Source organism: Stegodyphus dumicola, chromosome 8 (genome assembly GCF_044657685.1).
Source record: "Stegodyphus dumicola isolate Sdum_Otavi_A_Nest chromosome 8, ASM4465768v1".
Classification (NCBI taxonomy): Eukaryota; Metazoa; Arthropoda; class Arachnida; order Araneae; family Eresidae; genus Stegodyphus; species Stegodyphus dumicola.
Genome location: NC_140775.1, coordinates 76,910,762 through 76,923,876, shown reverse-complemented (window position 1 = coordinate 76,923,876; position 13,115 = coordinate 76,910,762). Strand labels below are relative to the sequence as shown.

Sequence of the window (13,115 nt, the reverse complement as noted above, 5' to 3'; positions counted from 1 at the left end):
TGTGAGGATTTATCTATTTATTTTTTAACTGGTAGTTAATTTTAAATACTCTTCTGTCACTCCCTTTTCATCTACACTTTTCATGCTAGAATGTAAATGATATAGAGAACGTTTATTCAGATTAAGGGAGAAAGAAGTACTATTTAAGCGAAGGTTTCGCAAGTTAATGTTAGAGCTTGTTCTGTCTACTCCAGGCCACATTGTATTGTGGCTTATTAGCGATTTGATTCTGTGGTGTTAAGTGCTTTCAGCCATTGGGCTTGTCTCGCTGGTTTTCTACAGCCGAGCCTTTTTTGCGCGTTACTTTATCCTGTCAGCCATTAGATTAATTTATTACATTTTAGTTCAACATTGTCTGTTTTAAGTTTATCCAGAAGTGTTGGCTTGTGTAAGCATAAGTTGGATCATTGTTACTTTTTGTGTTCAGATAAAATGCTCTTATACACCCTTTTTCTGACTTTTGCTTTACAGGACTAGAACATAATTCTTCAATAGTCTTTTTGAAATTTGTAGTCTATGCTTTCTAAGAATAAAAGACGTTACAAGCTTATCCTGTCATTTCGCCCATTATGTTTCAAACGTTTATTGTCAGAGGTGTCTGCAGTGACTATTGAATGGCAAACTCAATTAAAGATCATTACAAGCTCTAAATTTCTTTAATTTTAATAATGTTAAAACATTAAAAGAAAAGTTTAATAAAAAATTTAAACGAAATTTGATATTTGTTCTAGAGATTCTAGAATCAAGTCTCGATTAATATGGTTGCTAATTAATCCGACCTTGTCTAAAAACGTTATGGTTGTTTATTATAAAACTATGAAAATATTATTATTACATTTACTTAAAACAAAACTGTACATGGGAAATACAAAAGGCAAAAACGTGAAATAAGATTACTAATAACAAATAGTTGGAAGTATTTGGAAATAACTTTATGCACAAAAATATAATTTCACTGTACGTGAAAAGAAACATATGAACTTATTAAGTCATCATTGAAAAGAAATTGGACAATATTTAAAAGACATCAAGTACGCAACCATGAATTTTCTGCTTGACGTTGACTCTTATCGAAATACACTGTCTAATCGAGAAAATACCACACCATGAGGAAGCAAAAGTATTGCCATGCAAAATTTAGTGGGAGTACACCCACTAAATTTTACGATATCGATATGGACAATTTTGAAATAATTGTTGATGCAGGTTTATTGGCCACCCGTACTTTACAAAAGCTTTCCTTAACAACAAGCCATAATCATTGAGGTCTGAAATTATGTCAGAACTGAATTTCGTCTATACAGCCGAATAGAACAGAGCTGTCTTCAGCGACGAAACTTGCTTTTCCCTCGAAAATGATGATCCACGAGCTCAATAACGGTTTTCAGCTCAATAACGGTCGGCCACATTCCGTCTGGCTCGTCTTGAATGCGTTGCAATGCGTTCAGGTGCTCCCTTAATTAGATCAATTACCCAATCGATTAGTCAATCGAGCATCTGTAGAACATGGCTGGTCATCGGTTGAATACATCTTCTCCTTCGCAAAAAGAAGACTAACTATGGGATGACATTAACAACGCGTGTTTTATGATAGCACAACACATGATTTGGACACTTACTGGTTCTGTGCAGTAACGTGTTCAAAAAATTATCGCGCGAAATGATTCCAAAATATCATAAGGATGCTCTAGTTAACCAAGTACCTTATTCTTGTATGTATTTGAAAATTAAATCATTTGAAAAATGCTTTATGACCTATCTACATACAAATTTTGATCTATTTCCATTCTTTCATAATATGAAATTTTCTTTGTCGACATGTATACAAGAATAATGTACATAAAAACAAACTATGAAGTGAAAAACAAATATAGACAGGGACGCGAAGAAATGGATTGAAAGAATGCCCGCGTAGGCTCAACAGATTGAAAGATGCCTGTTACCTCTTCGTATCTTTGAACACTTTTTTAATAATGTAGTCAAACGAATATATTCTCTATATTAAACTAGTTGAAAGCAGTTAAAATGTTAATTATATCTCTGTCTTAATATCTGTTATTGCTCTTTCATGTGTTCTTTTAAGTGTTCTGAATTAAGCGTAATTTTGAGTTAGCTGTAGACATAGTCTTTGGTATTTACTTGATAAGTCGGGAATATAGAGTGATTTATTATATGTTAGAAGTTTCAATAGAAATATATTAATTTTGTTTCGTAAGAGCAAATTATTTTAATTCAGGAAAGCCCATATCATTGGAATAGGTGAAGTACTTGGTTGTCTTGTAAGGATTATGTTAATTTTAATAACAGTTCAAGTTCCTTTCCTGTCAAATTCTTAACTTCAACTTACTACTTCCGGCCAGAACGTAGTTTTGGAATCTCTCTGAATACTTAATGAGGAGGAGCGATATTTAAACCGCAAAGTCTACTTGCAGAGTTAGAGAGAATCAGAGTTTCTAATTTGCGCGCGTCTGCCTTTTGGCTACTCTCTCTCTCTCTCTCTCTCAAAGCTGTTATTACGCTCGGCCGTACTCAGGCCCTTGATAAGCTTGGTAGTCAAATAGAATTAAGGGGCCAACTCGATTAGAATCTTGATAGCTTCAGCTATATCTCTTCAGTTAATCTTAGTTTTAGTTTAAATTTTAGTCTCTTAAGTTCAAGCCCAAGTGTCGGCTTTGATTGTACACTCCAAGACGGAGTTTTGTTAAATCTTATTGGAATAATAAATAGTTACCCTTCCTTCTTGTTGTTTCTTGCCACACGAACTTAAGCGATTATTCGCTAACTAGTTCTTAAGATTCGTCACTTTCTATAGTAACTAAGAAATACACTAGTGAGAATCTTACAGTCTTAAGCAAAGTTATTAATTAATAATATGCTCATTTACATATCTTCTTGAATTTATTGTCCTGAATTCTGAAAACTGTGGACCTATGTTCATTTAGTTTTTGCTCTAGATTTTACAGAGTTTCATTTTTAATATTAAAAGAAGACAAAATTTCAGATTTCTGCTCTTTATAAAAGATTTTTTTCAATCGATTGCTTCAGTTTTAAAGTTTACGCCTCTTAGTTAATAATTCAAAATTAATTATTTGTCTTTCATTCGTGAGTTGAGTTATACGAAATGTTAATTAATATTTTCCCTATCTTTACACGAAAAATCTTATTTCAGAATATTATACTAAATGCATTAGGGTTTTGTTTGAAAACGTTTGCTGCACTTTGTAAGGATTATGTTAATTTTATTAACAGTTAAATTTTAAGTTCCTTTCTTGTCAAATTCTTAAATTCAACTTACTACTTCCGGCCAGAACGTACTTTGGGAATCTTGCTGAATATTTAATCAGAAGGAGCGGTATTTAAACCACGACGTTACTTACTGAGTCAGAGAGAATCAGAGTTTCTGATTTACGCGCGTCTGCCTTTTTGGCCGCGCTCTCTCTCAAAGCTGTTATTACGCACGGCCGTACTCAGGCCCTTGCTAAGGTTCGTAGTAAAATAAGTTAAGGGGCCAAATCAAATTGAACCTTGATAGCTTCGGCTATACTTCTTTTAGTTAATCTTCGTTTTAGTTTAATTCTTAGTCTTTTTAGTTCAAGTCCAAGTGCGGGCTTTGCTTGTACACTCCCAGGCGGAGTTTGTTAAATCTTATTAGAATAATAAAGGGTTAGTTACCCTTCTATCTTGCTGTTTCTTATCACCGAATTCTAGCGATTATTCGCTTATCAGTTCTTAGATTCCTCACTTTCAACATTAACTTAGAATTCCAAAGTGAGGTACTCTACAAGTTCAGTAAATTACATTTTTAGTTAATTCTGAAAAATTATATATATCAGAAGATTAAATATTTATTATGCATGCAAATCTTAATAATCAAAGAAACGAATATTTATTTTACATAATATGCCTAAGATTTCCGAAAGCTGTTATCATTAATGTTTTCGGCTTCCCAAAATCTCTAATATATCGATTTGATATTTTTCTGGAAACCCAATTCCATCGTTGTGCACAGCGATATATATATATGTGTATATATTAATTCACTTTTAAGTTTTTAATTAGCCATGATTCATATCATAAAAATGAAAATAATTAATTCTTTAAAATTAAAGAAACGCTGCATTGAAACAGTATAATGCAGATAATGCGGGAAAGAACTTATAGTTTTGTCTGCTTATTCACCTGCACAGTTGCTAATCGAGAAAAAGCGATCATAATCTCTTGATCATCCAAAATACAACATGAACAAGGACAGGAGATATCAAAGAGAAATTTTTTAGAGATTACACGTACTATGAACTTCAATTGATTTGAACTGTATTTTTGATGTGAGGAAGACGAGAAACCAGTATGAGTGCTGCCTCCACGTCTATCAATAACCGCTGCTACAATCCTGTAGTGTTAAATGAAAGAGTGAAAGAGGCTTTAGGTGTGCTGTTGAGGAATGGCAGGCCATGCTACCTCCACATGTAGCTAAAGTTCATCTAGAGTCTAGTGAATCGCCATGCCAGATTGGGCATTTTCCAGTCATTGATCAGACATGTTCGATGGACAATAGATTAGGAAAACAGGCAAGATAGTGTAACGATGCAATTTGGTGAACCAAAAAGAGAGCTTGTATGCAACATGTATTCGCGCATTGCCCTGTTGAAATGTGACCGCACGCAAGCCCTGGAGATAAGGAAGGAAAACAGACTGCAAAACCTCAGAGATATAGCATTGGATGGTACGGGTACCGATACTGCGTAAGAGGGCTGCGAGAGTGTAATCCAGTACCAGCCCACACCATAACACCGGCTGCAGGACCAGTATGACGATGCCTAACACAACACTCGAGTAGCCTCTCTCCACGGTTTCTCTAAGCTCTAATCCGTCAGTCCTAGTACTGCATGCAGAAGCGCGATTCGTCCGAAAACACAATGTCATGTCATTCGGATGTCCATTTCCACTGTTCAGTGCATCACTGCAAACGCAAGCACCTGCGGTTTAAAATTGAAGATAAGTACAACAATGGATGCTTAGTAAACAGTTCACGGTGTTATATACGACGTCAGATTGTTCGTTCAGACACCAGCTGTTGTGTGAAATTGTTTTTCACCGTTAGTCGTTCCCTCCTCCGATTCCATATTCGCATGGCTGTTGTTTGGCTATGTTCGACATGATGACTGATCTCGCAGGATAATTCGCAATCTCTGTATTCAACGATTCTGCCTTGGTCAAATTCAGAAATGTTCTCGTGTTTTTCTACGAGGTATACTGAAGCTACACACAAAAAACTCTCACGCGAGAACAATTCACGTTATTCAAAACGGCAGACTTTCCTTCCTTTATATACGTACTGTAAGGAGCGCTGAAATAGTCCACTATGTGCGAGTAATCATTTGCATATTCCATCGAGATATTCACTTCATTCAAGTTTCCTGCTGTTTGGATGCTTCTTTCATGGCGATGCATTTTGCATGGCCAACATTTTTTAAATGCATTACGGTGTTAGTTAGAGAAATATGATTAAAAATTTAATTACAAGAGTTATTCTCTGCATGATTTAAGCACAGAAACAAAACCAAAATAATTTTTTATATAAATAAACGTTTCCTCTCTCAATTATTGTCTCTGAGTTATGTTCAGAAAAATTTGGTGGTATTTCAATTTATTCACCTATCGATTTGCCAGACCAGAACACAGAAAGCATGGTGCTAATTTGATTGACTTCAAAAAGTTATTTAAATGCATTATAGTGTTAATTATAGTAATGAGGTTAGTTATTAAAATACACTTCGAAAATTATACGTAGAAAGAATTCAAGGAAGAATTAACAAATAAGCGGCCACTATCTTAATTTCTCTTAATTCCCGACTCCGAGAAAGCTAATAGCTTTTAAACTGTCTCCCTCCGAATGAAATTAAATGTATCGAAATCATACAAACTTCATTGATATCCAAAAAATGTTGATTTTTCAATTAGACTGTAGCACTTGTGAGTAGCATTTCACCCTTGTTAGTATTATTAATGTATATGACGACTCAGAGCAACACATTACATCACAACCGCAGTTATATTTATATTTATCAGTTCGGATTTATCTCGGTACTTTCAAGAAAGAAATCTTTGCAGAAACAAAATTTCGGCAGTTTTACTTCCTGGTATGCAACAATAGAAAAGATTTAGCATTTTTATTACTTCGTTATTCATTTGAAATAAATTTAATAATTCATTCGATTCCTATTTCAAAATTTTGAAAATAGCAAGTTAAAATTTATTCGAAAATAGTAAACCTGAAGAAAGAAAATAATTTACAGAATAAATAAGTGAGATTTACACATTCACTTTCCGTTTAATAAGAAAATAAATAAAAATCAAGAAAAAAGATGGAAATAAAACAAAAGCGGAATGAGAAACATCAGATTATAATATAATATCTCAAAGAACAGATTATTGTTAAAAATATCTTGCCAATTCATAAAACTAAATGCGGCGTTTCCCCTGCAATTCTATTTTGAAAAAGAATCGATATCTAAAGAAGAAAATTGAATATATATATACATATTCAGTTTTTCTTCTTTATATATATATATGCGTGTGTATAAATCAAGTAATTTACTTAAATTTTTATGCAATGTGGTGTTCTACATTATTTTATATCTATGTATTATTCCTCTTTACTTTATTTTAAAATATACGTTTTCTGATCTATTATAAATGCAAATTTTAAACTTCTTCTAAGTTTATTACAAGTTTTTAATAGTTTTTTTCACAATCATCTTAAGAATTAACTTTCTTAATTTCAATTCGCATTAGTTATATACACTTCCCTTCGGAGATAAACATAAACAGAAATTTACAAACAAATTTAAATATATATTACCATCTGAATAAATGAAAAAATCTATGTGCGAAAGATATATGAGATGATTGTGATCTGATTTTAATCTGTGTGCTTGGTCACAACGAAACTTCGTCATAAGGATTAAACGTTACAGTTGCAGTTGATTGTGTATATAAGAAGAAACTTGTAATCCGCTTATAATAGTGTGTTAGAAAAAACTTTAGTTATAATAGTAAAGGTATAAAATTGCATTGATCGCAAAAAGTTGTTAACGAAAAATTTTGTTAAGAAATCCATCTAAAAAGTCGCTTTAAATTATTAACCTGAAGTTGTGTTCAATAAAACCCTTTTATAATATCGTAGGTAAATGGAAGATATTATTCATCGTCGACTGGCAACAATACATCTATTTCGGAAATATACAGGATCTTTACGGATGGAGGTATTTAAAATGCTGAAAGTCTTCTCGAGACGTTGGCACTAAGGAGATCCTTGGATTCCGTCCCACGGAGTTTTCGCCATTAAAACTGGAGCGAAACTGGCAAAATAAAACTGTCGCATATAAAGTGCCTAAGACTTTGGCCATTGGCATACATTCCCTTCTTTTTCAGTATTAACCATAAACCCCATGTGAGTAGGTAGCTCAAGACTAGGAGAATAAATAATAACTATAATATAAGTAAAGCACGGAGAGATTATTTATTAACATAATTTTAATGTCTGTTTTTATTTTATACATTTGTAGCATATAGTACATATATTTATAATTTCAATTACGAGAAAAATGCTTTTACGCATTCATGTTTACTTAGGCTCTAGCTATTTCCTAAAGAGCATTTTGCCACTACTGCAGCTTTCTGAATAAGCATCGTCATTTTATTGTGTAATTCCCATTTATTCTCATAAAAGAGAGACAAAAGTCTTAAAAGTTTCATTTACTGTTCTTAAACAGTAGTTGAAAGAAAGTAAAGAGCATTTTATATTTATCTTAAGAGCTTGAATTTTCAGATTCTTTGCTTTTTTTTATTTATTTATTTTTTTTTATTGTTTCCTATGCATTTCTGGAAAAAGGAAGCTCGTCAAAACTTTCTTCCGAGAAGAGCATCCGCGAAACATTTTCTTATTCCAATGGAAATTAGGATATAAGAGAAAGGAGATGGGAATAAAATAGCAAAAGTAAAAAAGCGAAGAAAAGCTCACCCAAAATGCTCCAGATTCAAATTAGTTGCACAAGAAGTAAGCTTTGGAATTTTGAGACATCTGAGTCTCCAGTCCTCAGCATCTGTTAAAGAAAGTGAAAGGAATATAAGTGTTAAAAAAGAAATGAAAAAGAATACTATAAAAAGGATGTCCGTAATAAGGGAGAATAAGACATTTCTTTGCATTCGTAATTTTACACCATTCGCATTGTTAAAACTTTCTGAAAAGGAACGGTTTTTCTTGAGATAATTTAAAGCAAATAAGTTTTAGTTCGTACAAAAGAAAGAACGAATTTCAGATTCGTAAGCTTGATGAAAAGTAGTTCATGTACCTTCGAAATATTTTATCTTACGGCGGCAAGTGTCATATTTCGTGAAAGTAATTTAAATTGCGATATATTTAAAAAAAATCTTGAATTTCATACGGATCATATTGATAACCTTAGATTAGGAGAAAATCTTTATTGGCTATTTTACAGGAACTTAATTTTTTCAACATGCACCTTCTTTGTCATATATAACCAACAAGGCATCATCATATGCACAAATAAATGCTAAACTAATATACAATCTTTTCGGAATAGGTACCTGGCATTTGCTATATCTCTGAAAAGAAAAATTAAAAATGTAAAGCACGTTGTCGATAGAAATGATTTTAAAACCTGAATCGTGGATAGAATTGAGTACTAAAAGCATTTATGTCGAGAAACGAAAAGGAAGGACAAAACAAAATAATACCTATGTTTGGTTGAACTCAATTCATAAAGATGCCAAGAAAAGTTTAAAAAAATTGAAAACTCTTAGATTTTTATGACGAAAGAGGAGTTTCTTTTTTTCATCTACGCACAGACAGCTGTTTCAAGAGCATATGGGCTACAAATATTTATACACAGTATATCTTTAGAATTTCCGATGGGCAGTCTCGAGTAATGGAGATAAAAATGTTTTATTCCATAATGTTGACACTGCTCGCTTTGAAATTGAGTTTTTGAATCAAAAATCCTTTTGATACAAAATCAAAAAAATCAAAAAATCAAATAATCAAAAATACAAGTTTTATAAAATACGAAACGGATATTAAAAAACATCTGATGTGTATACAACATGACTTAATTGTACGGAATATTAAATTATACGCATTTTCCCTGCATTTCATTTTAACTTATTTCCACGAATTTCATTAGAGATATATTACTCATTCAATTATTCAGTTCTCACTTCGCGACAAGGCAAAAATACTGGAAAATTCAAAATATCTTCATTAAAAATTGAAAATATAAAAACATGAAAAAAAAATTAAAAATTAAAAAAAAAAGTTTTTACAAATAAAAGTAGAGTTTCTACGCAAAATTAAGCAATTCAGCCAGCAGGCAAGAAGACAGATTTTTCGGTGCATAAAACTAAAAGTTTCCCTTTCGTCCCAATCGGAAAAAAGACACTGAAGGTGCAGAAAGACTTAATTCACTGCTCTGCTAAGTTTCAAATGTAAACAAATATGGCTGATATGATAAAAAAATTAGGCTTAGCCGTACTTAAACAACTTTTAAATTGTTGATAATTCTACAACTATTGCATGCAGATTAACTAGCATAAGAACCTTAACCGGAAGATAAGAACACCATAATTCAATGATTTTTAAAGCAAAAAAATTTATATTATATATATAATATTTGATGTGGACGCCTTATATTTCAGATAATCCCAGAAATAAAAATCCGTTGGTGTGAGACTCCATGACTTTATCTTGAAACGTTGTATACCTTGAAAACTGTTAATTTAACTAAATGTTATTTTTTTCGTTCTCTTGTGTTTTTAAAGCTCTTCTTTCCTAAAGTTTTAGACAGTGTTCGCCATACGTGTATCGTTCCGACGGCATTTATGGTCTTTTACTGCGTTGACAAGCTTGCGCAGTAAAATCGTGGATTTTTCTGTTAAAAATTTTGAAATGTTTTCACTGTAACCGTGACAGATTTATTCTTTTAAATCATCACAGTCTCAAGCGCATACCTACAAATTACAATATCTGAAATTTCATTTCGATTCATTGAGCGGGCAGGCCATTAGAGGTTCACATATTGGCGAAGATTTTTATGACTACCCTATATATGTTATGTAATTGCAATAGATCATTGTAATATGTAATTTTAAGACACCAATGTAATATGGAATTGTAATATATCATTGTAATATGCAATTGTAATATGTCACCGTGTAGGCGTTATTATAATTTTCTATCAGTTATTTTAAACTTTTAACAGCTTTCCTTTATTCTCTTGTTTCCCGCCTAGAATTACCTGGCCAGAATGAGTGTTCAGGTTCGCATTTTATGTAAATGAGGTAGAATCAGTGTTTAAGGGAAAGTCTTGGTCACTTCCGTACGAGAGCTTAGAAGTTCTTAGTAGAGCATGTTCTGCCTTCTGGCCACTTTGTTGCTTTAAGCCAATCTTTCAACGTTCGGCCGTATTGTTACGTACCTTCTAGAATTCGCCAGTGAGCTTTAAATTAAGGCCAACTCTGTTAGTTATCTCTGTGCAGCTTCTGCTAGTTCTTAACATTAGATTAATTTCTTATTTTCTATATTAAGCCCAAGTGGAAGTTTCCTGTAAATCCGAAAGGCTACAGCTGTAAATATTGAGTAAACTAAAAGTGTAATTCAAACCCTCTTTGGACTTGCTCTTACAGTCGTAGAAGTAGGCGAACAGTCATTACACACTTCTCATGTGTTCTAGTTACCAATTTAGCTAGAATCTTATAACTGTAATATGCATGTAAATTATAAGAATGTGTAAAACAGATATGTTTAATGATACGTCTAATGTGTGCGTCCATAGTAAATTATAACATGTAGGTACAAGATAAGTGTAATAACTAATAATGATAATAATATAATAATTTTTCATGGTCACTCAAAAGGGCTGTATTAATACTTAATACGTACGTTTTATCAATAGAGATTAGCAATAGAGATAGCCCAGGCATAACAAGGTATATACATAACATTCATATAATTGATATATATACATATAATTGAAGCATTTCAGAGCATAACTAGGTATATACATATTTAGACTAACATGGAAAAGTTAAATACCTTCTGTATATTTGAAAGTTACTGAAAATACATAACGTAATTTTACAAAAATATTTAATGATTTTAATTAGATAGGTCAAGAATTAAATGTATTTTTATTTAAACCAACCAAATCAAAAAAGTAAAAAATTAATATTCTTAAAAATTGTATTTTTCACTTTTAAAAAGCTTAGGTTTTTTGTCAATAATAGACAGATTAAATTAGAAACATTGATATCCTACATTTTGCCGAATAGCAATATACACGAATGCAAAGTGAAACAACGCAAAATCATGTTTCGAGACTAACAACCCGTTTATATTGATAATTTTCTTTAAATGTATATAATTGCAAATAAATTGATATTAAAAATTATATATTTGGCCTGAGTCAACAAAACTCATACATGTGCTACTGCACCCTCAATTAGACAACCACTAATGATTCCAGATGATTTTTGGTATTCTTATAGAGATGATGTTTGATAAAGATAGTAACAGTTCTGTACTGCAATTAATTTTAAAATATGAAAAGTGTATAAAAGGTTTTCTTTAAATAAATAAATAATGAACTAAGCCGAAGTAAAAATATATAGAGAAGAATAAGGAAGGTAAAGAATGGAACAAATTATACCTTCCTTGAGTAAACTTCCGTACATAATACTCATTGTTGTGTTAAAAAAAAAGTGTTCCCCTTTTACTTTGGAGAAACACTAAGTGCAGGTATAATGCAAAATTTTATCAAATTATTGAAAGATTACTAATTTATAAATCACTTATGAATTTAGTAATAATAACAACTCTTTTAGTTAGTGACAATTCAAGAAACAAATTTTACATTTAATTAAGATCTTGCATACAAGATTCGAAACCTAGTTAAGGCCGTTGAGAAAACATCTGCCTTGTATTTTAAACGGAGTTCTGTTCTAATCAAAAGAGAAAAAATAACAGATGGAATATTGAGACTGAACTTTAAGTCAACAAATTAATCTGAAATTCAGTGAGTTTATTCAGTGGGTAATGCACTAGAGAATTGCATTCCAGAAACGTAATTTCATCACTTTTGGAAATCGAAAGTAATTTCCGGAAAAGATCATGAAGTATTCTGTTTCAAAAACGCTTGAGAGTAAATGGAATAGATAATACTCGCATTTCACTTTAAAGTTATTTAGATCCAAAATGGTTGCTCGTATCGCATTCAAGTTAGAAAATTTATTGAAATTAACATTAGAGTCCCTTTTTGAAATATGTGCTTGAACAATTCCTAATAATTTATACTTTACATTATTATATTTGTCAGTGATGTTAAAATTGGATACATTTTATGCAGAGATTAAGAACAGTTAAAAATGTTGTCAATGCATCTCATTTCAGTGGTAATTTAAAATTAATTTTAAGGTTTTTCAAAACAAAAAAAGGTGGAAAGAATAAAATAAGTAAGCTAAGGAAAGTGAATTTTTAGTCTGTTTCTAAAGTCGAAAACAGAAGCGTATCCAACAATTTTTCCTTAAACGTTTTCATTACGAAGCATGCACTGTTTTTAGTATACCTCTAAGAATGGAATCTGGCTTTCAGAACTATTTTACTGTCGAGAAAGATAGATTTGAGCATTTTAACTTGCCCGTTAACAATAAACATGTATTTCATAATTCCTAGCTATTTATCACATAGCATTACTTAACTCGTCGAGTAAAACAGATTTGCGAAAAGATTATTAACCATGTGATGATGGAATTTTATTTTTCATAAAATCTATGCATATGAATGCAATTATTTCACTTAAAACTCCCTGCATGAGGAAGAATAGTTAAGTCTTCACCATAAACGATTAACGTATTGAAATATAGTCAGTATTCTTATGTAAATGTAAGCATTTCTGCGTAATATTATATAAAGTATAAAACTGCTCATCTGACATGAATAGAGCGAAAGCACTTTATGCTGAAATACCCAAAAAAACTGGAATGACAGCACTGCAAGTCAGCGTTTTGTGGTTTTGGATCTTGCCGTTAACATTTATTAG

The 13,115-nt window shown here is 31.7% G+C and overlaps 1 protein-coding gene across 7 annotated transcripts in view; it reads right to left on the bottom strand.

Moving 5' to 3' along the window:
* LOC118182039 (uncharacterized) overlaps positions 1-13,115 on the bottom strand; it is a 670,352-nt gene that overhangs the window by 261,241 nt on the left and 395,996 nt on the right. For 4 of the 7 annotated variants that reach the window (XM_085822013.1, XM_085822012.1, XM_085822011.1 and 1 more), the window contains one exon: positions 8,024-8,105. The exons of the other annotated variants lie outside the window; for them this stretch is intronic. The gene's annotated coding sequence lies outside the window, so the exon portion shown is untranslated. The remainder of the gene's footprint in view (positions 1-8,023; positions 8,106-13,115) is intronic. 7 annotated transcript variants of the gene reach the window in all.